The following is a 24,990-nucleotide window of genomic DNA, read 5'->3' on the forward strand; positions in this document are numbered from 1 at the left end:
ATGGAGTCAGCCAGAGGCTCCTGACCTTGAGCATGGTCAGAGCCGTCCTTCCACCTTCCATGTCCTAAATCACACGATAAAAGTAGTGGCCTCCAGACACGGTTCTCTGACTTCTCTGGAAGCTCGTAAAAATTGCAGATTTCCAAACACTGTCTCTGAAGAGCCTGCTTCAGTGGGTCCCACGGGGGCCCCAGGCCTGACCTTCTGAGGCAGGTGTGGCCTGCCCCCACATCTAGAGATGGATGGAACCCCTGCTCAGTTTCCTCCCAGAGCTACTCAACTGTACTTCACTTTGAGAAGAAAAATCGACTTTACTCCAATGTTCCGAGGTCTATTTAAATCCATTTTTAAAGTTGTATTCTGATAAATTTAGGAAGCCAGATCATAGCTACAGTGCCTTAAAGTCTTCCTCTGAAGGGTGAAGCAAAAATAAATAAAATAAAATAATAAAATAGAACACAAAATAAATCGACCCTAGAAGTTTTAAAGAGTAAGTAGAATCATATGTAGGAATTTTTGAGGATACCCCAAAGCACTACATCACAAATATTCAAAATTCCCTCCTCTTTCTCTCTCTCCCTCCATGGAGCTCCCTTCAGGCCCCACAGCCCTCACCTCTTCTACCTCTGCCCCCAGTAGGTCTGCCTAGACCCTCTCTCTCGGGTCAAGGACCACCCCCCCCCCCTCACCCCCTGGCATCAGCAGCCCACCGGGAAATGTAGTCTGTCTCCTGCCCCAGTTGCTTTTCTCTCACATTGGAGGCCTGGAATTCTATGGAATGAAATACCCCACTGTGTTACCCTTAGAGTGAAATCAGGAGTTCTAGAGTCACATCCATAATGCGTCAGAAAAAAAAAAAAAAAAGCCAGTAAAAACAGGGGTTCCCTGGTGGTTCTGAGGAAATACTGGTATTGATTAGAAAGTGGAAGGGATCCCAAAGGACTTCAACCACCTAAAACTAAAAAGGAAAAAACCTCAAAAATTGTCTGAGTGGGAGGAAAACTCAGATGGAGGTTTCATAAGGTCTGATCAACGCTACTCCTTGTGAACAAGTAGGTAAGAATACAGCAGAGCCAAGACACTTTTCCTGTGGGGACACAGCCCCATGGCTGATGGGCTTGGTCAGGAGGCTGATTCTCACAACCTGGCTCATATTGTCCATCGTCAACACCCAAAAGATCGGCCGCTGCACTGAGGGCAGCATGTCAGGCACCATGAAAAATGCAAAAGGTCTGGATTCTGAATCAAGATGCACACTCAGACAGCCACATGCGGCTCAGGGGACAATGTGATGAAATGCATCTGGGGACAATGCCACTAGGGAATTTGAGCTGGATATTCAAGAACAGATATTCCAGCTAGTAGGTATCAGCATGAGCAAAGATTTGGGGCAGAAAGGCATGAGGTTGGCTGGAGACAGAGCAAGCATCCCACATGGTGGGGAGCACACAATTAACATGTAGAGAAGTTTCGAACATCATTGTGCTGCTGGTAACTAAGCTGTTGTTTCTCAGCTCCCAGTGCACCTTCTCTCCCGGGCTTTGCAGTGCACCCAGCAAACCACCTGCCTGCTTTGCCAGCCGCTCCCTGTGCTGACAAAGGGGGCGCTGAAGGGAGAGCGCAAGGCTCAGGGAGGAAGCCAGAACAGCTGTTTCCTGTCTGCTTCCTGTTCCCTGCTGGCCTCACACCAGAAGCCCTTCCTCATCCTGGCAAAGCTATTGTGGCTTCCCTTTGGACCCAGTTGGGGAGCTTTCAGCCAGCAGAATCAGCTTCATTACACACCCTGTGAGAAGCACCAGCCCTAGTCTTGGGACCAACTCTATAGGCCCCTCCCACCCCCCCCCCACCCTCCCACCCCCAGATGTACTCCCATGGGGCCCTCTGCCAATCTCCTAAAGGTTTTTTTTTTTTTTTTTTTTTTTTTCTCCTAAAGGTTTTAATTACAGTTTCTTCACTCTGCACCTCCAGCTTAAGGGAGAGAGCAGCTTCCTGCAGTTGTTTCCTTCAAAATATGGAATTTTTACCTTTCACTTGATCTTAGCCAAAAGGCCAAGAAGTGATTAAGGTTTTGGTTTCTCTTTAAGATTTTATTAATTTATTTGACAGAGAGAGAGAGAGAGAGAGAGAGAGAGAGAGAGAGAGAGAGAGCACAAGCAGGGGGAGCAGGAAAAGGAGAAGCAGGCTCCCCACTGAGCAGGGAGCCTGATGCGGGGGTCTAATTCCAGGACCCCAGGACACTGGCAGACACTTAACCAGCTGAGCCACCCCAGTGCCCCATGATTGAGTTTTTAACTTTCAGTTACCTACTTAATAAGTAATACCAGGATCCCTGGGTGGCTCAGCAGTTTAGTGCCTGCCTTCGATCCAAGGCGTGATCCTGGAGTCCTGGGATTGAGTTCCATATCAGGCTCCCTGCATGGAGCCTGCTTCTCCCTCTGCCTATGTCTCTGCCTTTCTCTCTCTCTCTCTGTGTCTTTCATGAATAAATAAAATCTTTTTAAAAAAAAATAAAAATAAATAATACCTAGTTGACAGATCTTTATATTAAATTCTACTAAAATAGCTGCTTTGATTTCTGTTTCCTGGTTGGAACTGACTAATAAAATCAGAAAGGGAAATTAAATCTCTATGTGATGAGAACTCTTATTCCACAAATTTAGAAGTACAAGAATATCCTTTCATTCTTTTACTTAAAACAAATTAAATCCTACCCCATGTGTGTTCAACCCATCAGGCTAGACAAGTATCAGGGCTCTGACTCCCAGCCCAGAGGCAAGTAAGAACCGAAGGAGGGTTACACAGCACCAGAACATTCATCTGTGAGGACACTCTAAGGTATGTACAATCTGGTCACTGAGATTCCTGCCATCAACTCACTAGCCTCACGAAAGCCCATGCTTTAGAATAAAAGCTAATCTGATTAAGGAATAAAGGCTACTCTCGATCTGCCACAAAAAAAGATTACAAACAAGGATTGAAAAAATCTAGCCCAACTAAAAGCAGATTAACCACTTGCCAGAATAACAGTCTGCACTATTCAAAGGAAGACAACAAAATCCAGATACTCAACAATGTAATCTTCACAGTCACAAATCAGCAAATTGAAACTGCAGTGAGGTACCGCCACATACCCATTAAAACAGCAAAAATCAAAAACCTGACAATACCAGGTGTTGATGACATTGTCAGAAACTGTAACTCCTATCCTGCTGGCAAGAGTGTAAAAGGGTACAACCGCTTTGAAAAGTTTGACAGTTTCTTGTGGCGTTGTATTTAACTTACTGTATGACCCAGACATTCCGCTTCTAGGAATATCCAAACAAAATGAAAATTCTGAGCTCCAAGTGCCTGCAGGACAACCAGATGACGCCAAGCAGTGGCTGGGAATGCAAAGCACAGGAAGGACAACACAGGTGGGTTTCACAATCCACTAAGTGTCTGCCCTTGCTGTTCCCTCTGCATGAGACACTCTTCCTCTCCTCCACATCTATCAAGTCTACTTTGCCTAAAAGACCAGTTCAAATGGAACCATAAAAGTGGCCCCAGACTCCTTGTAGGCAACATTAATAGCTTCGGGCCCCCCTCCCATCTTACTGTGCTAAGTGGGGGTGACTGGAAAGGCTGGACAAAGAAGGGCCTCAACTCTGGGGTCCGAGTGATCTGGATTTGAGTCCTAACTGCCAATCCCACCAGCTGCGTGTTCCTGGGTAAGTCACATCGTCTTGAGTCTCGGGGTCCTCCTGGGTGAAATGAAGAGAACATGGAACTCATAAGCTCATTGCATTTGACAAACGCCTAACTGCGGCCGCTTGGCGGTGGAAACAAGTGACACATTCCCTGTGATTGTTAAAGGACCTGTTCTCTCTCGCCTCCCGGACTGTGAGCCCCACTGAGCCGTGGGCCCCTGTCTTCCTCCGGGTCCCCGCGAGCCATTCATTCATTCACATCGTGCCCGGCGCTGCAAAGAGCTGGAGGAAGATGCGGGCGAGGGATCCCCGCGAGCCATTCAGGCCGGGCTCCTGGGAATCCTGAGCCGGTTCCGCCGTGAATTCGCTCAGCAGGCACATCTGGGATGCGGCAGGCGCAGGCACGAGGCCAGCAGCCCGCCACCTTCCGCCAGAAGGGAAGAGTGGGAACATCTGCAACTGTGAGTCACTGCAGCGGTTTCGGTGCACACGCACCTCGGGGGAACCCGGAGGCGGAGCCGGGAGCGGGGAGGGGTCCGCAGGGCCGATCGGTGCTCCCCAGGGCGGAACTTCAGATCCTGCGGGGAGGAGGAGACGGCCTCCCCTGGGAGGACCGGCCTCACGCGACACCAGTGGGCCAGCGAGGATGGGAGCCCGCGTGGCAGGCTGGCTTCCCAGAGCCTTTCTCTGGAAGGCTCCCCTCGGAGAGCTGCTCTGCGGAACAGGATCCCGCAGGCCCCGGGGCTCAACACAAAGCGTCCGGCGGCCCGAGACCCGGCAACTCCGAGGCCCACCGGGACCCCAGCCCAGGGCGCGCGAGGACACCTCTCCGCCTGCAGGGGCACTGCCTCCTGGGAGCGAAGGCCCGCCCTCGGGGCGGGGCCAGGGAGCTGCCGACCAATCCACGCCGCGAGGCTCGGTCACGTGACCATCGGCCGGCCGGGGGTTTTCCGCCTTCCGCCCTGCGGCTCCGCCCAACGCCAGGGAAAGGCCGCTGGCACCGCGCCCGCGAGAGTCTTCTCGCGAGAGCAGCCGCGACAGCCTGTCCTCTCGTCGGTCCGACGTCGCCTGGCGCCGCGCTCCGGGGAGCGGGGAGCTGCGAGGCGCGGTGGCTGCGGTGCGGGGAGCGGGAGGCGCCCGGCGGGACAGGGCAGGGGCGGCGGCGCCCTGGGGACCCCGAGGCCCTGGAGGCTGACAGGCGTCAGTGGGGGCCTCGGGCCCCGTGATTTCCCGGCTTCTCAGAATCTTTGGCGCCCGCCCCCCCCCCCGCCCCCGCCACTCCACCCACTGAAAATCTGAGGCACGGGAGAACATTCCAGCAGGAAATCCGGGGTCGACCTCGCCTGGGAAGACGCGGTATGAGCGCCGCTGGTGCTTGCGCGTTGCACGGGCGCTCACGCCTCTCAGAAGGGCTCGCCTGTGCTCCAGCCACGCTGCAGGGCGCGCTTCGTAACCCCCACCCCACCCCCACCCCACCCCCACCCCCGTTTCGGAGCTGAGGAAACAGGCTCTGACAGGTTTGAGGGACTTGCCCAGGGCTGCACCAAGCCCGGCTTTGCAGCTCAGGATCTCCAACCGGAGCAGCCACCACTGCTCAATGACCAGCCTCGGGACCCCGAGGTCTGCGGGAAAAGGCTTGGCTACGTGCTCTTGTGCGCGGGTCGGGGAATGGGCTGCACGGTTGATCCCTTTTCCCGTAGGTGTCAGCTGCAGAGCCTACCCTCAGGTGTCCCGCAGAAGCCAGCCTGTCACCAGGACCCACCACAGCCCCTTGCGCGTTTCTGGCCTTGGTGCTGCCCCTGGTCCCAGCCTTCAGGCCCGCAGTGCTTTGCTCCGTGTGGACCTGGAGGAAGGAGGAGGCAGACGGTGGACCCTAGCTGTAATGACAGTGCCCTGGCTGTGAAAGGGCCACTTTTTTTTTTTTTTTTAAGATTTTATTTATTTATTCATGAGACACAGGCAGAGGGAGAAGTAGGCTCCATGCAGGGAGCCCGACGTGGGACTCGTCCCGGGTCCCCAGGATCACGCCCTGGGCTGAAGGCAGGCGCTAAACCGCTGAGCCACCCCGGCTGCCCCAAAAGGGCCACTTCTTAATCACGAGGCTGCCAGGAGAGGGGGGAAAAAAAAAATCTTCCTCGGATACACTTCTCTGGGGGCACCTCCTGAGGAGATACTAAAATTGTCCCAATATGTATTCATTCATGTCAAGTGAACATTTGTCTCAGGCCCAACATGATCATGGAGCCAAACTAACCTACTTCAGCCACTTACAGGTGAGTCAGAGGCCGCCACCGCCATTTAAAACGTTCCCTGGAAAAAATAAATAAATAAAATAAAATAAAATAAAACGTTCCCTGGAAAAGCCTGAAACGCTACCATTAGCAATTCTGTAAGATTAAAAATTATCCCCTCTCGATTCGTTGGCAGATGAAATGTATTAAACCCCTGAATTTCTGATAGGAAAGAGGAAAATTAAAGCACTTGGTTCCTCGGGAGATGGAGGAGAGGACAAAAGCAAAGGGGAAAGGGCTCCCTTCCCAGGAGGCACTCTGGTTAGAGAAGCTAAGAGGGATCTGTCTACTTACTGCAGATCCCTCAGGCTGTTGTAAGATCTGCTGTGTTCCACTCACTTGATTCTCCCCAAGCCTCAGAAGGGTGCTCCTTCTGCCCTCTGTGGGGTTCTGAGGCCAGACGAACCTACTGAATGCTCACAGCCACCTGAGGCCACGTTCTGGGGATATGAATCCCAGCACTCTGTGCTAGCCACACTTCCCAATGAACAGCAGAAATGGGAACCGTTTCTATTTCCCATTCCGGGAAGCAAAGCAAAGCCATGTTTTCAGAAAACAATGAGAAAGAGCCATTAAGTCAAAGGAGAAAAGGAAAACAAGCCAATAAATCAAGTGTGTATGGCACTACAGAAGAGATTAAGAACCCCCAAGGCGACATAAGCATGAAACATTATTATCAATGTGGGGAAACTTGATTCTAGTCACTATTATTTCCCCTCCCAAGCAGCATGCACCACTACATGAATTAGGAAAAGGTGTCCCTTCCCCAAGGTATGTTATTGCTCCCTGCCAGAAAAAACCTGGGATGACCTTAACGAGAAGGATATTCCTGAAGTTGCTCAGTGCATGACACACCACTGTACAGGGAGGCCTGGACTGCAAAGCACACTTGGATATTCTTCTTGGCAGAGGGTCACACAGGCCACAGAGCAGACTGAGGCTTCCCAAGCGCCAAATACAGTTTACTTTGTGATCAGGCGCTGAGATAAAAGTCAGTGAGGTCTCACAGATGTCTGAGCAGCTCCAGTATCTGTAGGGCTCAGAGACACACGGCTTCCTTTGGTGACCTCAGGGGCACTCACAACACATAATCACACCGGGGCCGTGCACCCAGGCTTGTATGCAGCCACTGCTTGCCATCACGGGACACAATATTATAGGTACTGTGAAAAGACATAATCTATTAGGTTTCCTTTTTGTCTAAATAATCTTTTTTTTTTTAAAGGAATTTTATTTATTTATTCATGACAGAAAGACAGAGACAGGCAGTTGGAGAAGCGAGCTCCCTGCGGGGAACCTGATGAAAAACTCCATCCCAGGACCCCAGGATCACACCCTGAGCCAAAGGCAGAAGCTCAACCACTGAGCCATCCAGGTGCCCCTAATCTGAGGCTCTCATTTGATGTTGACTTGGGTCAACTGGTCCAAATGCTATAATATACTATATTAGTACAATATAATTGTATAATATAGTACAACATAATGTACTATAATTATGTTGTGTAGAAATTCTCTGTTTTCAAAGGAATACTTTTTGAAACAGGAACAAGCCAATGGGGGTGATGGGGAGTGGTTATGGTTTTGTATGGCTCTTGACCCGTCATCAGCCTTCTCGTGAAACAAAACTCTGTCGAGATTGCTTTATATTTTCTCAGATGACTAGAACCAATTACGAAAGGAATTTCAGGAAGTGCATTTCTAGATGCATCCTTTGAAGGGAAAGATTACATTCAAAGCAATTTTTCTAACAGTATGCAAAGAAAAAAGATAAGGTCATATAAAATGAAGATAACGGGAGGGGGCCTGACATGGGAGACGAGGTCTCCTAAAAGCTCATGATTGTCCGTGTACAGCAGAGCATTTGCTGTACTTGGGTATACAGTGAAAAGCAAGTGCAGCAGAGTAAATTACAATTTTTTACTCAGCTAACAGTAGTCTATGAGAGAACAGATTCCTTGTTTGAGAAAATAACTGCGTTATGCTCTACAGTAGATTAATATTTTCCAAAATTGACCACTGTGTTCTTCTTGGATGTTCTTCCCGGATGTTGCCACACTCCCTTAAGGGGATGGTGTCTCTTTCTGCCTCCCCTTGGAACTCCAAGGGCCCTTGTGAATAGGATTTGATGACTAGAATGCAGCAGAAGCAACGTTGCCAACTCCCAAGGCCAGGCCACAAAGGTGGTGGGGGCTCCAGTATGTCCTCAGGGTGGTTCTGCAGTTTGTGGTCTTGCCATGACCTCCTCCACACACCTCTATGCCCTCACCTCCCTGTCCTACCTCTCTCCTCACCACATCCCCCCCACACACATCTCTCTCTCTCTCTCTGTCTCTCTCCATATCTCTCCTTTCCCCCTCTCTGTCTCTGTCTCTCCTTCTCCCTTGAAACCCAACCACCTTGCTGTGAGGTGTCCAGAGGACAGCCTGGCCCCATGGGAGCTGGGGTCCGAGGGCTCTCGGAGGGAAGGCTCCAGGAGAAGCATGGGAGTAAATTGCAGGACAGAGATAAAGGCAACCAGAAGTCCAGGGGGAAAATGTCCTATAAGAAAGAGAATAAAATCTCAGTATATGAGTTAGCTCTGCAGGAAACAATTATTGTCTTAATAACATACTGAGAGTACATGCGGAGGAGGCGGGGTAAATAGAAATTCTATTCTCATGACAGAAAATCAGCAGAGAATGTGAAAAAGAGGTGTCTCAGGAAATAACAGTATAAGCTCATGTGGAAGTGTGGTTGGCAGAGTCATGGTCTCCAAAGATGTCTGGGTCCTGATCCTTGGAACTTGTGAATATGTTGTTTGTTTTTTAAGATTTTTATTTTATTTCTTGAGAAACAGAGAGAGGCAGAGACACAGACAGAGGGAGAAGCAGGCTCCATGCAGGGAGCCCAATGTGGGACTCAATCCCAGGACCCTGGAATCACACCCTGAGCTGAAGGCAGACGCTCAACCACTGAGCCACCCAGGCACCCAGAACCTGTGACTATGTTACCTTACAAAAGGGACTTTGTAGATGTGACAAAGTCAATAACCTTGAGCTGGGGAGATGATACCCCCAATTATCGCAGTGAACCCAGTGTAATCACGAGAGTCCTGGACAGACGGGAGAGTCAGAGAAGAAAAGCCATGGAAGCAGAAGTCCAAGGGGTGTGCTTGCTGCCCGTGACAATGGAGGAAGGGGCCACGGGCCAAGGAATGCAGGCAGCCTCTAGAAGCTGGAAAAGGCAAGGACACAGATTCTCCCCTGGAGCCTCTGGAAGGAACCAGTCCCACCCACACCTTGACATTAGCCCAGTGACACTCATTTCAGACTTCTGACCTCCAGAACCGTAAGACAATAAATGTGTGTTGCTTTAAGCCACTAAGTTTGTGGTAATTTTAAAAGCAGCCATAGGAAACTAACACAGGAGGCAATGTCCAGAAGGAAGGGCAAGAAGGGTTGGAAGGGCGTCCCGGGAAGTGCAACCACGTTGGGGAGAGGAGTGGCAGCAGGGACAACTTCCGTCTGCTACTCTTCCACTGTGCGCCTCTGTTAGTTTGGTAAAAACTGTACAAACTCGACAAGGGGTAACAGAGGAACAGGTGAGAAAACTGTAGGATGGAAACTACAGGGATGGAGCCCGAACAGCTAAACCCACAGGGGTTCCTTCCGCATGTACCCACTGTGCCCCCCACATGCACAAAAGGCATTATGAGCGACTTTAAAAGATGCTCAGGGGCAGCCCTGGCAGCTCAGCGGTTTAGCGCGCTTTCGGCCCGAGGCCTGATCCTGGAGTCACGGGATCAAGTCCCACATTGGGTTCCCTGCCTGGAGCCTGCTTCTCCCTCTGCCTGTGTCTCTGCCTCTCTCAGTGTGTGTGTGTCTGTCATGAATAAATAAATAAAGTCTTTAAAAAAAAAAAAAAAGAAAGATGCTCAGGCCTCAGCACTCAGGCCTCCATCAATCCCACTTGCCGCCCACCTCAAAGACCCGGAACCCCCAGGCCCAAGGCCATGGGGTCTGGGAGTCAGCAAAGATCCAGATGGGCTGGTCATCAGAACGAACTGCTGGACCTGACCTTGAGGAACTGGAGGACTTTTGATGAGGGAGAGGCATGAGAAGGCAAAAGCCGGGAGAAGGAAGTGAGAACCATGTGTGTTGAGGGACCCTGTGGAGACCAGTGGGAGGCTCCACGCCGAAGGGATTCGCCCTGAGGACGAGGTGTAGAAGGAGCAAACAATCCACAGCTGCAGATTTGCACACCTGTCCTGTGCCACTGGGCCTGCCAGGGACCATGACGTGGCCCAGGCTCTTTCAGAGCATTACCTTGGAGATCGCCTGCTCTGGTGCTCAGGTCCCAGCTGGAACCCACGCTCTTCCTCTGAGATACCATCTACCAAGAATTCACTCAACTAACACTTCTAGGCACAAAGATTGTCACGTTCCAGGAGGGAATTGGTGAGCACCTGCACTTACGCCCGAGGGAGCTGAGTGCTTTGAGGAGAAGGAAAGCAGGCAAGGGAAGAAGGTGTGCTGCTTCACATGGTGGAACCAAGACATGACTGAGAAAATGACACCTGAGCCAGAGGGCATGGCAGCTAGCTGCTTGGGACTTGCCTCGACTTACCTATTGTGGCACCTCCGGTAAAGCTCCACCAGAACCAAATGAAGTTCCTTCACATCTGTCAATAGTACTAACGACAGCCACACGGCCACCAGAAACCATTCCGGATGTCTGCTCCCACCTGGGAAAGTTAGGTCTCAGCTGCCCAACTCCGCTTGCCACAAGCCCTTATAAGCTGTTCGCCACCCTGGGCTGGGCAAGCTGCAGAGACAGCCGCCGGCACACGGTGGCCTTCTGTACCAGGGCTCTGAGAGCATGGCACGTTCAGGGCCTCACTGAACACCGCTGGCCGTCACCTCCCCATGCCCAGCCTCTCCTGGAGGCTTGCAGCCCTAAATGCAGCCCATTGTAGGACAGCGGTAGGGACGGGTTGAGACTTCAGCTCATCTTTGAGAATTGTCACGTCATTGGCCATTTAGGTCCATTGTACTTAGAATCAATGGGTGCTTTTTAAAAATGCAGATCGATCCCTGGGGGCGCACTTGGCGCTGCGTTCGGCCAGGGCGCGATCGAGCCCTGAGATCGAATCCCACTTTAGGGCTCCGGTGATGGAGACTGCGTTACTTCCTCTTCTGTGTCTTGCGCTTGCCTTTTATCCCCAAATGATATAATAAAAATCAAAAATTAAAAATGATAAAAATGCAGATCCCCAAGACCCAGGGGTTCAGATTCAGACAGTCAGTCTGAAGAGGAAGCTGGAATTCTGCAACTTACAGGCCCCCCAGGGGGTTCGGAGGCCTGTGGTCCACAAAGCTTGGAGAATCTGTTTTACCATCGAAACCTGCTGTTGGAGGCAAGTTTTTTGAGATGCCACCTCTAGGGCTACACACAGCTGTAAACACAGAACAGCTTCCTATTAAAACCCAAGCAAAGGACGCCTGGGTGGCTGAGCGGTTGAGCATCTGCCTTTGGCTCAGGGCGTGATCCTCGAGACCTGGGATCGAGTCCCACATCAGGCTCCCTGCATGGAGCCTGCCTCTCCCTCTGCCTCTGTCTCTGCCTCTGTCTCTGTGTGTCTCTCATGAATAAATAAAATCTTAAAAAAAAAAAAAAAACAGCACACCCGCACCCCCTACTCCCGAGTTTAAACAGAGAAGAGGTCTAGAGAGAAGCTGGCAGAGAGGGGTGTATTTTTTAAATTATGTCCAGCGTTCCCAGGCTCCTCCCTCCAAGATCTGCCTTCCCCTTGGAGTTATGTTTGTTTTCTTAACTCTGATTTCCATTATGCTCACCAAACTTCCAGTCCGAGATCAAAGTCTCTTTTCTCTTACCTCCTGAGTATAACCAAAATTAGCTGATATTTACAAAAGAATGTTAATAAAACACTGCAGAAAACTAGGAGAATCCTTATTGAAAATGCAAATAGCAGTGAACATTCAAGTTTCCAAAATGTAGGTTTCTGGTGCTAAGATGAGCATTCCTCCCCCCCCCCCCCCCCCGCAGTGTCCTCGCCTCCTAGCCCCCTGCTGCCCTCCATCCCTCTCCAACACAACCCAGGCAGGAAACAAAAAGATGGCTTCTTATGCACGTGCACACCTCCCCACCCATGCTGGTGACCCCAAGGGGCTCTGGTCTCTGGCCCCAAGCTCCGGGCTCCAGGCTCTGCAGGGATGATTTCATGCACACCCCATTCATCGCACACCTGTCACTGCGTGGGTAAGCACGACATGCCTGCCACAGTAATCCACGCACAGAGCAGCTACATGTGTGTTTCCTGCAGACTCACTCTGGTATTCCATGGGGCGCTGCGTCCGTGGAATACAGCAAAAACTTGAGAACTGGGCCCCTTGGATTCACATCCAGTAAAAAATGCCAAGGTCTCCAGCCAAGAAGTTTAAGTCTGCTCTCTCCTTCACCCCCTCTCAGGGATCCCCACTTCCAACACACACCTGCCTAAATTCTTATCCTCAGAACCAGCTCTTAACCTGGAGAAAGAGACCAGGGCCGCTGCAATGACTATGTTTGCATAAGAGAAAAAGAAAGAAAATGAGCGTTGACATAATAAAATGTTTATTTGGATTACCGAATTAATTCATGTGTAACGTCACATAATTCCCTAACATTAAATTGCACTTAGATGCTTAACAGATCACCTTTACTGAAATGAAGCAGATTCCATGGAATGGAGGCTGTCCTGGAAAATCTGGGATGTGTGGTTGCCGTAGTAATTGATGCCTTCTAGAACAAATCCATGCTTGGCTAATTACAGCCTTCTATTTTTAAACTCATCTACATTCTTGTCCCCCCACCCCAACATTTCTCACACTACTTCAGCAATAAAATACTATTACTGTTATCTGTACAGCCTGTGCTGATCTCAAAATAACTTGTTTCCAGTCGGCGTGAGACAGAGGGGCTCTTTCGGCAGGCGCGTGGAAGGCCAATTAGGCACCTTTGAATGACCTCTGAACGCTCTGAACGCTTCACACTATCGGGATTAAGCGGCTGCACAGATCCAGGGCCACAGCCTCCCTGTGAGCACCCAGGGCCTGGGGGTCGGGGTGAGGCTGGCTTGGTGGTCAGCCCACTGAGCCAGGCCCAGGGCCCCACCGCCTCACGGGAGGTTTTTTTGGTAACAAGCCCCAGGGGATGGATGGCAGAGGAGCACTGGGGCCCACCTGAAGGTCAGTCTGGGGCCTATCTGACTATGTCAGGGCATGGCAAGGCCACGTCTAAGCCCCAAGCCTACAGCCTGAGCAATGGCTTCCAGCAGCCTTCCTCTCTGGCTTCCGACCAGGCACCTGGCTGCCTGGGGTCCTGCTAACTCTGTCTGAAGGCCGGTCCTTTCCTCAGGCCTCTCTCCCAGCCTCTGTTGGCCTGCTGGCACTCTTTGATGTTCCATGACCCAGGCCTCCGTCTTCATGTCCACATGGTGTTCTCCCTGTGTGGGCATCTGTGCCCGATGTTCCCCTTTTATAAGGATCCCAGTCATACTGGATTCAGGGCCTACTCTACTCCAGTATGAGCTCATCTTCACTAATGACATCTGCAGTGATTTCATTTCTAAATAAGGTCATATTCAGAGATACTGAGGATTAGGACTTCAACATAGGAGTGTCAGGGGGACACGGCCCATAACACTTGTTCTGGCAGAGACTCAAAAGCCAGCAAAGCAGGGCGTGGGAAAGCTTTATAGGGGACAAGAGGGAAGGCTCCGCATGGGCGCTAATGGGAAGTTGTGGGCATGGGGAGGCTAGCTAGAAGCAGGACATCCTATGGAATTGCTCATGAGGGCAGATGTAGCCTTCTCATGTTGGTTGGGTTAGGAGAGGCAAAATTTAGGGAAGCTGGCCACCACTGACCAAGTCCTGGCTGTTTGGGGCTGGTTGTTGTTTATATATACCGTCTCTCCACTGTCCATTTGTATGTTCATTCTCTCAGGGCAAATGCCACCTCCTGCAGGCCTCAGGGGGCTGCACACTAGTGACCTAGTAAGACCTGCAGGGAGTCTGGAGCAGACGGTCTGCAAGGCCCAACACTGGAAAGGCTCAATGCCCCCCAAGAGCAGACCCACGACCAGACAATCCCCCAGTGCAGAACTGCTCAGATCCTGACCCAGAGCAGAGGCCAAATGCCTAGGGGACCCTGCTGCAACCTTCTCTTTCTTGTTCCACCAGGCTGAGCACAGCTATGTCGTAGGAAAGTGTAGACACTCTGAGCCTAGAGCAGCTGTCCTCGGGGGCTTTTGGGTCTTAGCACCCCTTTCAGGACTCCAAAGAGCTTTTGTTTATGTGAGAGATAACTATCAATATTTACCACATTAGAACTGAGAAACTTTTAAAATATGAAACCCATTACCTGTTAATGTAAATAACTTACTTCTATAAAAGATAACTGCATTTTCCAAAAGAAAAAAATTGCAAGCATAGCACGATTTTAAATTTTTGCAAATCTCTTCCATGTCTGGCTGAATAGAAGCCAGCTGGAGTCTCACGTCTGCTTCTGCATTTAAACTGTTGTGATGTCACACATCTCATAGCCTCTGGAAAACCCCGCATTACACTCATGTGAACAAAAGCTTATAATGTGGTAGAATTATCATGAAAAATACTTTGACCTTGCAGAGCCACTGAAAGGGCATCAGGGACCCCCAGAGTCCCCAGACCCCTGCCACAGACTCAGGCTTAGGTACTGAAGCAGGGATCAAGTCCACAGCAAGCCTGCAGGGAGAAGAGAGGCCGGGTCCCTGGTGATATGGGAGGAGGATATAAGCCATCCCTGCCAATAAGACTCACTCAAGTCTCACAAATTAGGATGATGCCCCAAACCTGAGCAAAGAGATTAGAGGTTTAATTTTTTTTTTAAGATTTTACTTATTTGTTCATGAAAGACACACAGAGAAGCAGAGACACAGGCAGAGGGAGAAGCAGGGTCCATGCAGGGAGCCTGACATGGGACTCAATCCCGGGACTCCAGGATGACGCCCTGGGCCGAAGGCAGGCACTCAACCCCTGAGCCACCCAGGCATCCTGAGATTAGAAGTTTTAGACCTGAGTTGAAAATGCAAAGGCAAAAACAGCAGAAATGAAAACAAATAATGTTGGTTAGTTCAATTTTTCCTCCATTAGTTCCAAGATTATATGCAATTAGAAACTGATTTAACTGATGGACCCTCCCAGCCGCCCAGAGAACAGAGCACTGGTTAGACCCACCATGGCCCATGGAGCACAGGGCTGTGAGCAAAAGGGCAGCCACGGAATAGCCATGTGGGAGTGTCTTTCTTTTCCAGTCCTCTCCTCTTGGTCCTGCCTTCTGTCCTTCTTCTCAAACTCCTCTCTGGATTTTCTTTTTCCTTTTCCCTCTGACTGTAATGTGTACCCCAAATTGTGGTTTACCTTGACATTTGAGATGCAAGAAGTAGCCAGGCACTTACTAGAGTAGATTAAAAATAGGGGCCTTCTTTAAAGTGGTTGGTTCTATATTATGTAATTTTCACTTCATTAAAAAAATATATGAATGCAGGGTGCCTTGTGATTCAGATGGTTAAGGTTAAGCGGTTAAGCATCTTGGGCTCAGGTCATGATCCCCGATTCTTGGGATCAAGACCCGTGTTGGGCTCCCTGCTTAGCGGGGAGTCTGCTTCTCCCTCTCCCTTTGCCCCTCACCCTGCTCGGGCTCTCTCTCCCTCTGTACCCCTCCCCATCTCTCTAATAAATACAATATTTTAAAAAAGGAAATAAAATACATGAAGGCCCTTATTTTTAGCCAAGTTTACTTTTGAAATTTTTTAATCCTATGAAAAGTATTTCAGCCATTGGTTTAAACAGGGAAGACTGGAGGTACCTGGGTGGCACAGTGGGTTAAATGTCTGCCTTGGGCTCAGATCATGATCCCAGGGTCCTGGGATCGAGCCCCGAGTTGGGCTCGCTGCTCAACGGAGAGTCTGCTTCTCCCTCTGCCTCTCTGCCGCTCATATTCTCTCTTTCTCACTATCTCACTCTCAAGTTAATTAAATCATAAATAAATAAATACATAAATAGGGAAGAGTGATTTGAAACTTCTGAGTCCATAAAATATGACACAGGATATATGTGTTAATTTTTAAAGAAAATTAGTGAGTGAAACATGCAATGTTTCCAGAGATTATGTTCCAAATTACTTAAAAGCATAAAGAACAACAAATTAAATATGAACACAACCATAGAAAACCGGATTCTCAACTCAGTTCTCAAAATATGGGCTTGTGTCTCCAGAAGTCATCTGCTTAACCAAAAATAAATGTCCAAGCAGCACATCTATCGCTATTCCAAAAGCACAGAGACATTCATGATGAACCATTGGGGAAAGTAGATATATACAAGGATAAAATTAGAAATTGGAAGTAATGGTCACCTATTGCTACAATAACACTGCATAAAAACAACCCCAAGACCCAGGATCCTTTCATTGAGTTTTATCATGGTGTTGCAGGCTGGTTGTGCTGTGGCTGATCCAGGCTGAAGTTTGGATTGTGGTCTCTTCCCCGTGTTCTTTGCATCATAAGTAGCAGGAGCACAAGAGGCATGAAAAATGCACACAGGCACATTTAAGACCTTTGCTTGCATCATGTTTGCTAACATTCCTTTGGCCGAAGCCAGCCTACCTGGTTGCATTCAACATCACTTTGTGTCCACAGTGAGAGGAAAATTATTGCTGAATGATAATCCATCAGAGCTTGGGGCAGGGAGAGCAGCCGAGATAAAATTTGTAGAACAGTATCTTCCAGAACACTTAAACAACATGTTGCTTTGATTTAAAATCTGGTATAGAATAGACCCTGTAGGGGAACAGTTCAATAAGATTCTTTTAAAATAATAGTATCTTGAAAAATGAGATTTATTTCTAACTCTGCATTTTGGAACATACATATTAAATTAAATCAAACAGAAAGAATGTACATTTTATAGGAAAACCTCTAAATCAAGTCATCCTGCCTAAGGACAAATAGTGAATAGTGGCCATCTTCACTTACTCATTTTTCATCCACACTTGAGTGTTATTGGGTGAAAGCCGTGTGCCAGGTGCTATGCTGGGGCTGAGGGGGATACAAGGATGAAAAAGACACCCTGCCAAAAGTACTTAGTCCAGTTGGGAGGGGGAGAAAAAAAGAAAGAAATGCTCATAAATAACTGGAACTTGAGACAGAAAATGATAAATGCCAATTTTAAACACATAGATAAAATGCTCTGGGGGGTTTAGCAGAGGGAGCATTACTTCCAGATGCTGAATAATGATAATATCATGGTTGACATGATTGCAAGAAACTCACATAACTTTCAAACCAGCAGATAATCAATCAGTCCAAACTCTTTCTTTTACAGAAGAGGAAACAGAGGCCCAGAGAGATGAAGTCAGTAATGTAGAGAAGGAGGATTTTCCCTCTTTCCCTTCTAGGTTCTTTGGCTGGTCTAATAATTAAACTGATACGAGGCAGGAGATATTAATAGGAGAAAATCAAATAAAGTTTAATAACATGTATACCTTCTAGTTACATGGGAGAGACCCAGGAAAATTGAGTAACTCTCAGCAATGGCCAAAGCCATTGTCTTAAATTCTATTTTCAGCTAAAGACAAAAGATGCTGGGTGAGTTGGGGGAGTCAGTTATGGGAAGTGACCAGGATAAGCACAGTGAAGAGGGTTGGGTTGTTATGCAGATTTAAGTCCTACCAATTCCACTGATAACAGTTTGTGGAAATTTAACCATCCCCTTCATCCTGGTACCAGAAGGGAGACACCTTACACATGATTTCCTGCATCCACGCAAATGTCTCTTATGAAAGGGTAACTTCTACTTGGTTTTCAGAGCTCCTCCCAAGTCAGCCGCTTCTCAGAAACAACCAGCCAAAACAGTCCCTGTGCCAAAGAGGTACAATTTGGAGGTGGGTGCATATTCAGCCCTCCTTCAGTCCCACCTTTGAAACTTTGAAGAATTTCACGGCCCAGAAACTGAGTTGATAGACTTCTCCGTATCTCACTGAACCAGTCACTCAGTCCTGAGAACAGGTCAGTTCAGTTAAACAGTTGTGACTCATTGCAGGAAGCTGTCATAAAGGTGAGCTCCCAAAGTTAGGAGCAATCAGGTATTTAATAAGGCATTTCTACGGAAACAGAAGAAAAACAAAGGTTAGTGATTGGAACAAATTATAAATCTGTTTCTGAACCCAGGGGTGCAGCCAGTCAAGAACATTTCCAGATGTCAGGCTGGAAGTATCTTCAGATAGAGAGGTGGTGACAATCTGACAGATCTTGCAGGAGGGTATTCAGTTTGCTTGTCTCTGGTGATCCTTCTGATCTTCAAGAGACATGACAAGTATCTAACATGATCTGTTACGTTGATTTCTCTGAAGTTTGTATCACGTCATTTATATTCAGTTTGTGGGACTTCGGGCAAAAGGGCAGTTTTTGTTCTTAGTGATTCCAAGTCAAAAGGTGGGAGGAACTTGGAAATGCTAATTTGGAGATTTGTGGCCAGATATTTGAGGAAACTAGAATAATTCGGGATCCAGTCTGGTTTACAGGTAAATAACAAAACTTCAATGTCAATGGACAGAATTGGAATCTAATATCCACCAGTTGTATTAATAGTTCCTATTGAAAGATAATTTTTCTCTCTAAAATCACCCCAATTCTACCAAAGATAATTACAGTAAAAGTTTGTTTACAAAATTAGTCTAGTCTAAATAAACTTGACCTGATTATTTACATAAATCCAGCAAGAATAACAATGAGCCATATAGACTGTTAATCTGCTTCCTTGGAACTTTTTATAAGGAACCTCAAATGAGACTTTTTTTTTTTAAAGATTTATCTATTTATGATAGACATGGAGAGGGGCAGGGGCAGAGACACAGGAGGTGGGAGAAGCAGGCTCCAAGCCAGAAGCTCAAGGTGGGACTCTATCCTGGGTCTCCAGGATCATGCCCTGGGCCAAAGGCAGGCACCAAACTGCTGAGCCACCCAGGGATCCCCTTGAATGAGACTTTTAAAAGCCTCTCAAAGCCAGGAAGCCAAACCAAGGACTTGCCAGATTCACCTACAATAACCCATAGATTTGGATGAATGCCTCTTTTCTTAAAGATCCCAAAATGTCCTGAGGTGCCTCACCTGCCAGAAAGTGACCTTCTTTAAGCACCTGGCAAAACTGCTGGGAAGTCTGTAAGCAAGGTAATAGGCTGTTTTTCCAAGGGACTTTATTGGGACTTCATAAAGTTGGCATTAGTTCCTTGAAGCTGTCTGGTCATATCTGAGTATATACATCTCTCTCAAATATGACAGTCTAGGCAAAGCTTTTTTTTTTAAGATTTTTATTTATTCATGAGAGACACACACAGAGAGAGAGGCAGCGACACAGGCAGAGGGAGAAGCAGGCTCCATGCAGGAGCCCGACGTGGGACTCGATTCCGGGTCTCCAGGATCATGCCCTGGGCTGCAGGCGGTGCTAAACCACTGCGCCACCGTGGCTGCCCTTTTTTTTCTTTTTTTAAAGATTTTTTTAGGCAAAGCTTTGGTAATATTACCAATTTCCAATTGTGTGCTGTTACAAAGAAAACAGGTTCTTAATGAACTTATGCAAATAATTCTATTACCATAAAAATAAGAATGTTCAGTGAGAGTTTCCGAATTCTGGAGAGATTGGGTAGGGAGAAAAAGATAAATGTTTCATCTTCACAAAGGTCTATTTTACCAAGTTGCTCTAAACTATAGGCATGATAAATCAGTGGTATGATCTTAAAGTTATCAGATACCTGCATTCAAGAGTTCTTGCCATAAGTCCCACTAAAGAAGAAGGACTTTTGCAGAAGCATCACAGTAAAACAATAACTGTAAATAGCAAAAGATTTTTAAATGGCCATGGTTAAAGATCTGATGAGAGTTCATTATAATACAACTGACAAAGAAATTTGCTTATTCTTGTAACACACAACATTTCAAAATAATAATAGAATTACAAATGATAACATTGTACTGGGACATATCAGAATTCTAGGAATTTCATAAAATTTCCAGAACACCTATATGAATAACCTATATCCACACAAACATCACATACTATTATAAAACAATATATAATTGTCTATTTTCCCAAAGTGATAATAAAAGATTTCAAAGGCAAATACAGAAGGTTACGTAGCTGTGAGCAAAACTTAGCTCTTAATATTGAGAAGACCCAGTTTTCTTAAGCAATCAAAGACCTGATAGTAAGGAACACAGGACATCATTGGTAACAAAATCTTGGCTTCTTAGGCAGATTACTTAAAAGGTAAAGAAAAATAATGTCTTATCAGGAGGAGATCAATGGTCCATGAAAAGTTTGTCCATTTAGTAAATGAAAGAAAATCAAGTTTTAGCTTTACATAAATACATTCCTGGGGCACTTGGGTGCTCAGTAGGTTAAGTGTCCATCTTCGGCTCAGGTCATGATACCAGCCAGGGTCCTGGGATGGAGCCCTGCTCAGTGGGGAGCCTGCTTGTCTCTCTCTCTACTCTCTCTCTCAAATAAACAAATATTAAAAAAATACACTACTGATTTTAAAGTTTAATCTTATAACGCATATAATAAGCTCATTAATTTTAGCCAACTTGACCACAAAAGTAAAATTCTCTTTCTCTTCCCAACTTTCTTTTTTTTTTCTTCCCAACTTTCTATACTAGTTTTACTTTAAGACAATTTTACCTTCTTTTTCCTTAACAAAAATGCATCTTCATCTCTCATACATTTTCTTAAATCCAAAAACACATCTTACTTTCCTTGCATACAGAATTGCATTCCTTATTACTTCTAGTAGCTTTAACTACATATGTTAGAATTCTTACCCCTTGGGAACTTTAATTTCTAGCAAAACTAAGAAGTAAGCAGTTGTGAACAGCCTGTTACACCCACATTCTTTAGATTGGCAAATTTTTGAATACATTTCATAATTTCTAGAAACATATGCCTTTAAAAAAATAGTACAATCTTTCAGTGTGGCACAAGACATGTTTACTAACAGACTCAAATATCTTCAGTTCCTCTGTAATAAGAAGCCAAAAATAGATAAACTTATGTTCAGTAAACGATCTAGGTATTCAATGAATTTCTCATCATATAATTTAATTCAGCACAACCTTAAAGTTTCAAGTTACCAAAGAGAATTGAAATTATTTTTAAGTACCCATACCATAAAATATAATTATTGATAAAAAGTTCACCTAAAAACTCATTTCCCGCTTAGAACAATCTAACTCATTTGCTCCCAAGGATTATGCTTAGATTACTCACAAAAACCTCACAAGATATTAGACAAAGTCAGCCATCATCCCTTGTTATTCTTCTTGCTGACAAGTTTTGTAAGTGATAACACGAATCTGATTAATCAACATAGGTAGTTGTTTATCTGCATTACAGTTAATGTCTTCACAGAAGACACAACTATTTTAATTAAACTAATAAACTTCAATTAGCTTTCATTTAGATTATCTTACATTGCATGAACTCGAAAAATATTTGGCTTCGTTTCTATATTTCTGACGGTTTCAGAATACCAAATCCTTAATTTATATAAGTGCTTGTTTGTTTTTAAGCCAATTAAATAGAACTCTTTAAAAATGAATTTTGGCAATACCATTCAGAGGTAGAAAAATGTCACACATCTATAACATACATATGTAGATATACACGAACATATAGACACAAATTTTATAACTTTCACTTTAAAACTTTAACCATGAAATGGGTATAATGCAAAACTCATTTATGAAAGAGCAGTTGGATCCAAACTGTGTTTCTGGCAGATGGAATGAGTTAAGGTTACCTGTTTAGATGGCTAAAGCTTTCTCTACTAATATTTCTGGAGAAGACATTTAAGATTTTTCATTAGCCCAATTTCCAAATGCCTCCCTTTTTCTCTCTTTCTACTGGTGAGAAATGTCTCCCTAAAGTTTGCATTTCAGAGTGGCTCTTTGATCCTAGGCAAGATGAGGGTAGAAACTCTACATCACAGGGGTGCCTGGATGGGTCAGTCAACTCTTATTAAGTGGCCAACTCTTGGTTTCAGCCCAGGTCATGATCTTGTGATCATGGGACCCAGGCCCATGTCGGGCTCCATGCTCTGCACAGAGTCTGCTTGAGATTCTCTCTCCCTCACCTCCTGCTCCTCCCTCTGCTCAAGCATGTGTGTGTGCAGACGCACACTCTCTCTAAAATAAATAAAATCTAAAAAATAAATAAGTAAATTGACTCTTTCAAAAAAAGGTCTACATCATAAAAGCACGAGAAAATATCCAAATTTTCTCCAACATGGAGTTTTAGGAGCATATTTGCCAGTAATCAGAGGTCTAGGATAATTTAAAATTTTCCTTCTTTTTCTTAAGTTCGGCACAATTCTGCTTCCAATGTCCCAGTGTCTATAAGGATTCTGAGATGAATGGGTGAGGTCTGGGGACTGGTAAAGATAGGTGGGATTGATTTGCTTCTAGAACCATATTTCAGGATTTGTAGAGATTTGCAAGACAAAGCAGTTGCTTCCAATTTCTTCCAAGATGGAGTGGTAGCCTGAATGATATCAAGAGTGATATCCTCATCCAACTACATTTCTTTAATTTGTTTATGTCAGGGAGATTTCCAGCTAAGATGGAAATAAAAAGATTTTCTTTTTAATGTTCTAGAAATTCAGGGTTTACTGCATTATGTCCTTAAAAAGCCTGTATAAAGTTTTAACAAAGGCTTTCAGATGCTCTCCTTTCTAAGTGCATAATTCACATTAGACCAATTTATTTTAGGGGTAGAAACCCTTAATATTGTCCCTATGAAACTAGAATATATGAGCCTCCAGCAGAGCCATTTCCTGGTCATTTGTAGGAGGACCTGAGAGGTTCTGACCAACTGTATCCTATATGGGGGGCAGGGGGAAGTTTCCCGGGCCCATCTGGGCTGTCCCAATAACCATAGTGTAATTATGGGAGGAAAGAGCAACCCTTAGCCGCCAATCTAGGTCCCAGTGAGTAGGGTTGTGAACAGCCACTAATGTTTCCAACTCCTCTCTGAATTTGGTAGGATCTTCTGAAAGTGGAGGTCAAAAAGGCTTTATAATTTACAAGATCTGTTGCTGTCCAACTGACATAAAGTCTTTGTGGTGGCGGTCCAGGATACACCGATCAAGAACAATGTATGGGGAGGCCTGAAGCTGGCAAAGCCTGATTACAGAGCCCTGGAAAGTAGGAGGAATTGTAAGGGACAGCAAAGTGAGTCCTACCACCCCTCTCGAGTGTTTCTGCTAAAGTCACTTCCCGGCCTTAGATATTTATGCGAGTATCTGTATACCTTGAGTGTGAAAAGCCAGCCCTGCTCTCTGTAAATCTTATGAAGAAAGGGAGATCACAACAGGCAGCTGGGTGTTTATGGAGGTTATGGAGGTTGCTGAGGCGGTGGGGCTGGATTTAAGAGGGGGTTTAGACCAGGGGCTCAGAGACTCAAAAGATCTTGTGGTAGGTCAAGGACAGGGACTGGGGATAAAGGGGGTATATAGGTGATAGGAGAAGGGGATTTACATTAGACATGGATGCTAATTTTTGGGCTAAGTCTCATTTCTGCTCTTCCATCTTTTCAAGTGAGTCCCTAAGGCTAGCTGCTATACTTCTTTATGTCCACTTCTAAGTTGGTCTTTCCATAGGCACCAATCAAACAATTGTTTGGATAAGAGATCTCTTTAAAAATATTCAGATATAGAAGTTTGTCCAATAAAGATTCATCACCTGGCTTTTGACAAGTAGCATCATCCTTTTTTTTTTTTTTTTTAAGTAGGGCCATCTTTTCATCTGGAGAGAAACTGAAACCAATAAGCCTTTTAAGCCCTTAACCATGGATGCAGGAGGCAGCCCAAAGGAGAGAGCAAAAGATGCAGCCCTCCCAAGATCCAGACAGTGAGTAAGATGCCCTCATCAGCCTCAGAGACCTAAGATGTCATAGGCAGTAAGAATGGTGCAGTGCAGGGGCTCCTGGGTGGCTCAGTTGGCTGAGCGTCTGCCTGTGGCTTGTGTCATGATCTCAGGGTTCTGGGATTGAGCCCCGTGTCAGAGTTCTCTGCTCAGTGAGGAGTCTGCTTATCCCTCTCCCTTTGCCCTCCTCCCTGCTCATGCTCTGTCTCTCAAATAAATAATATATTAAAAAAAAAAAAAAAGAACAGTATAGCGCAAACAGTGTCTCCGGTGCCCCATGAGAATGGGAGAGGCCTCCTCCAGTCAGACCCACTAATCTGTGACACCAGGTGGGCACTACTGGAGTGGGACTTTTCCTGTACTCAGCAAAGGTTGAGACAGTGGTCCCTCACAGACAGGACCCCTTATGACAAACTCCCCTGAGAGCTGATATGGTCAGACGAAGAGACCTGGTGCCAGCCACAAGTCCAGTGGCTAAAATCAGGGGTTCCCATGCCCTCCTCTTTTCAGATCCCAGTCAAGTTGACCATCTGCCAGATGCATCCTCTGGCTGGCAGAGACCAGAAAGAATGTTCTCACTGGTCACATAGCCAAGCTCCCAAGACACAGAACAAGACAAAAGGGAAACCTCATCTGGCTTTTCTTATATGCACATTAACAGCATTAGCTAAGCTTTGGGTCTCTTGGAGCCAAACTAGAACCTAAGAGGGATGTGCCTCTGGGTTGAAGACTGTGTGGCATTTCATATAGAGTACCTCTTTGCACGGGAAATATCTTGAGATTGGTGGGCGATCTAGTGTCAGTCTAACCTGTTTCACGACCAACTTACCCTAACATGAGAGTCTTGGAGTTAAGTGGCTCTAGCAGCTCGTAAGCACCTGACCCATGCCCACCATTTGTGTGGCTTGGCTCCTAAGATGTCCCTTAGCCACAGCCTTTACCTCCCTTGCACGTTAACCCCCAGCACAGTTTGTCTAAACAGGCACCAGTCTGATGAGGCCCGTGAACCTGTCCGTCT

At 46.5% G+C, this 24,990-nt stretch overlaps 2 long non-coding RNA genes across 4 annotated transcripts in view; one reads left to right on the top strand and one right to left on the bottom strand.

Moving 5' to 3' along the window:
• The window catches only part of LOC121479531, a 60,192-nt gene extending 55,646 nt beyond the window's left edge, over positions 1-4,546 (bottom strand). For 2 of the 3 annotated variants that reach the window (XR_005984743.1, XR_005984742.1), the window contains exon 1: positions 3,283-4,546. This is a non-coding gene — a long non-coding RNA (uncharacterized LOC121479531). The remainder of the gene's footprint in view (positions 1-3,282) is intronic. The other variant, XR_005984744.1, reaches the window with a different exon arrangement.
• Positions 4,547-4,755: 209 nt separating this feature from the next.
• Positions 4,756-23,956, top strand: LOC121479532. Its single transcript, XR_005984745.1, has 3 exons — positions 4,756-5,042; positions 23,092-23,279; positions 23,839-23,956. It is a non-coding gene; the product is annotated as an uncharacterized LOC121479532 (long non-coding RNA).
• Positions 23,957-24,990: the final 1,034 nt, after the last annotated feature.

Source organism: Vulpes lagopus, chromosome 20 (assembly GCF_018345385.1).
Source record: "Vulpes lagopus strain Blue_001 chromosome 20, ASM1834538v1, whole genome shotgun sequence".
NCBI classification, from domain to species: domain Eukaryota; kingdom Metazoa; phylum Chordata; class Mammalia; order Carnivora; family Canidae; genus Vulpes; species Vulpes lagopus.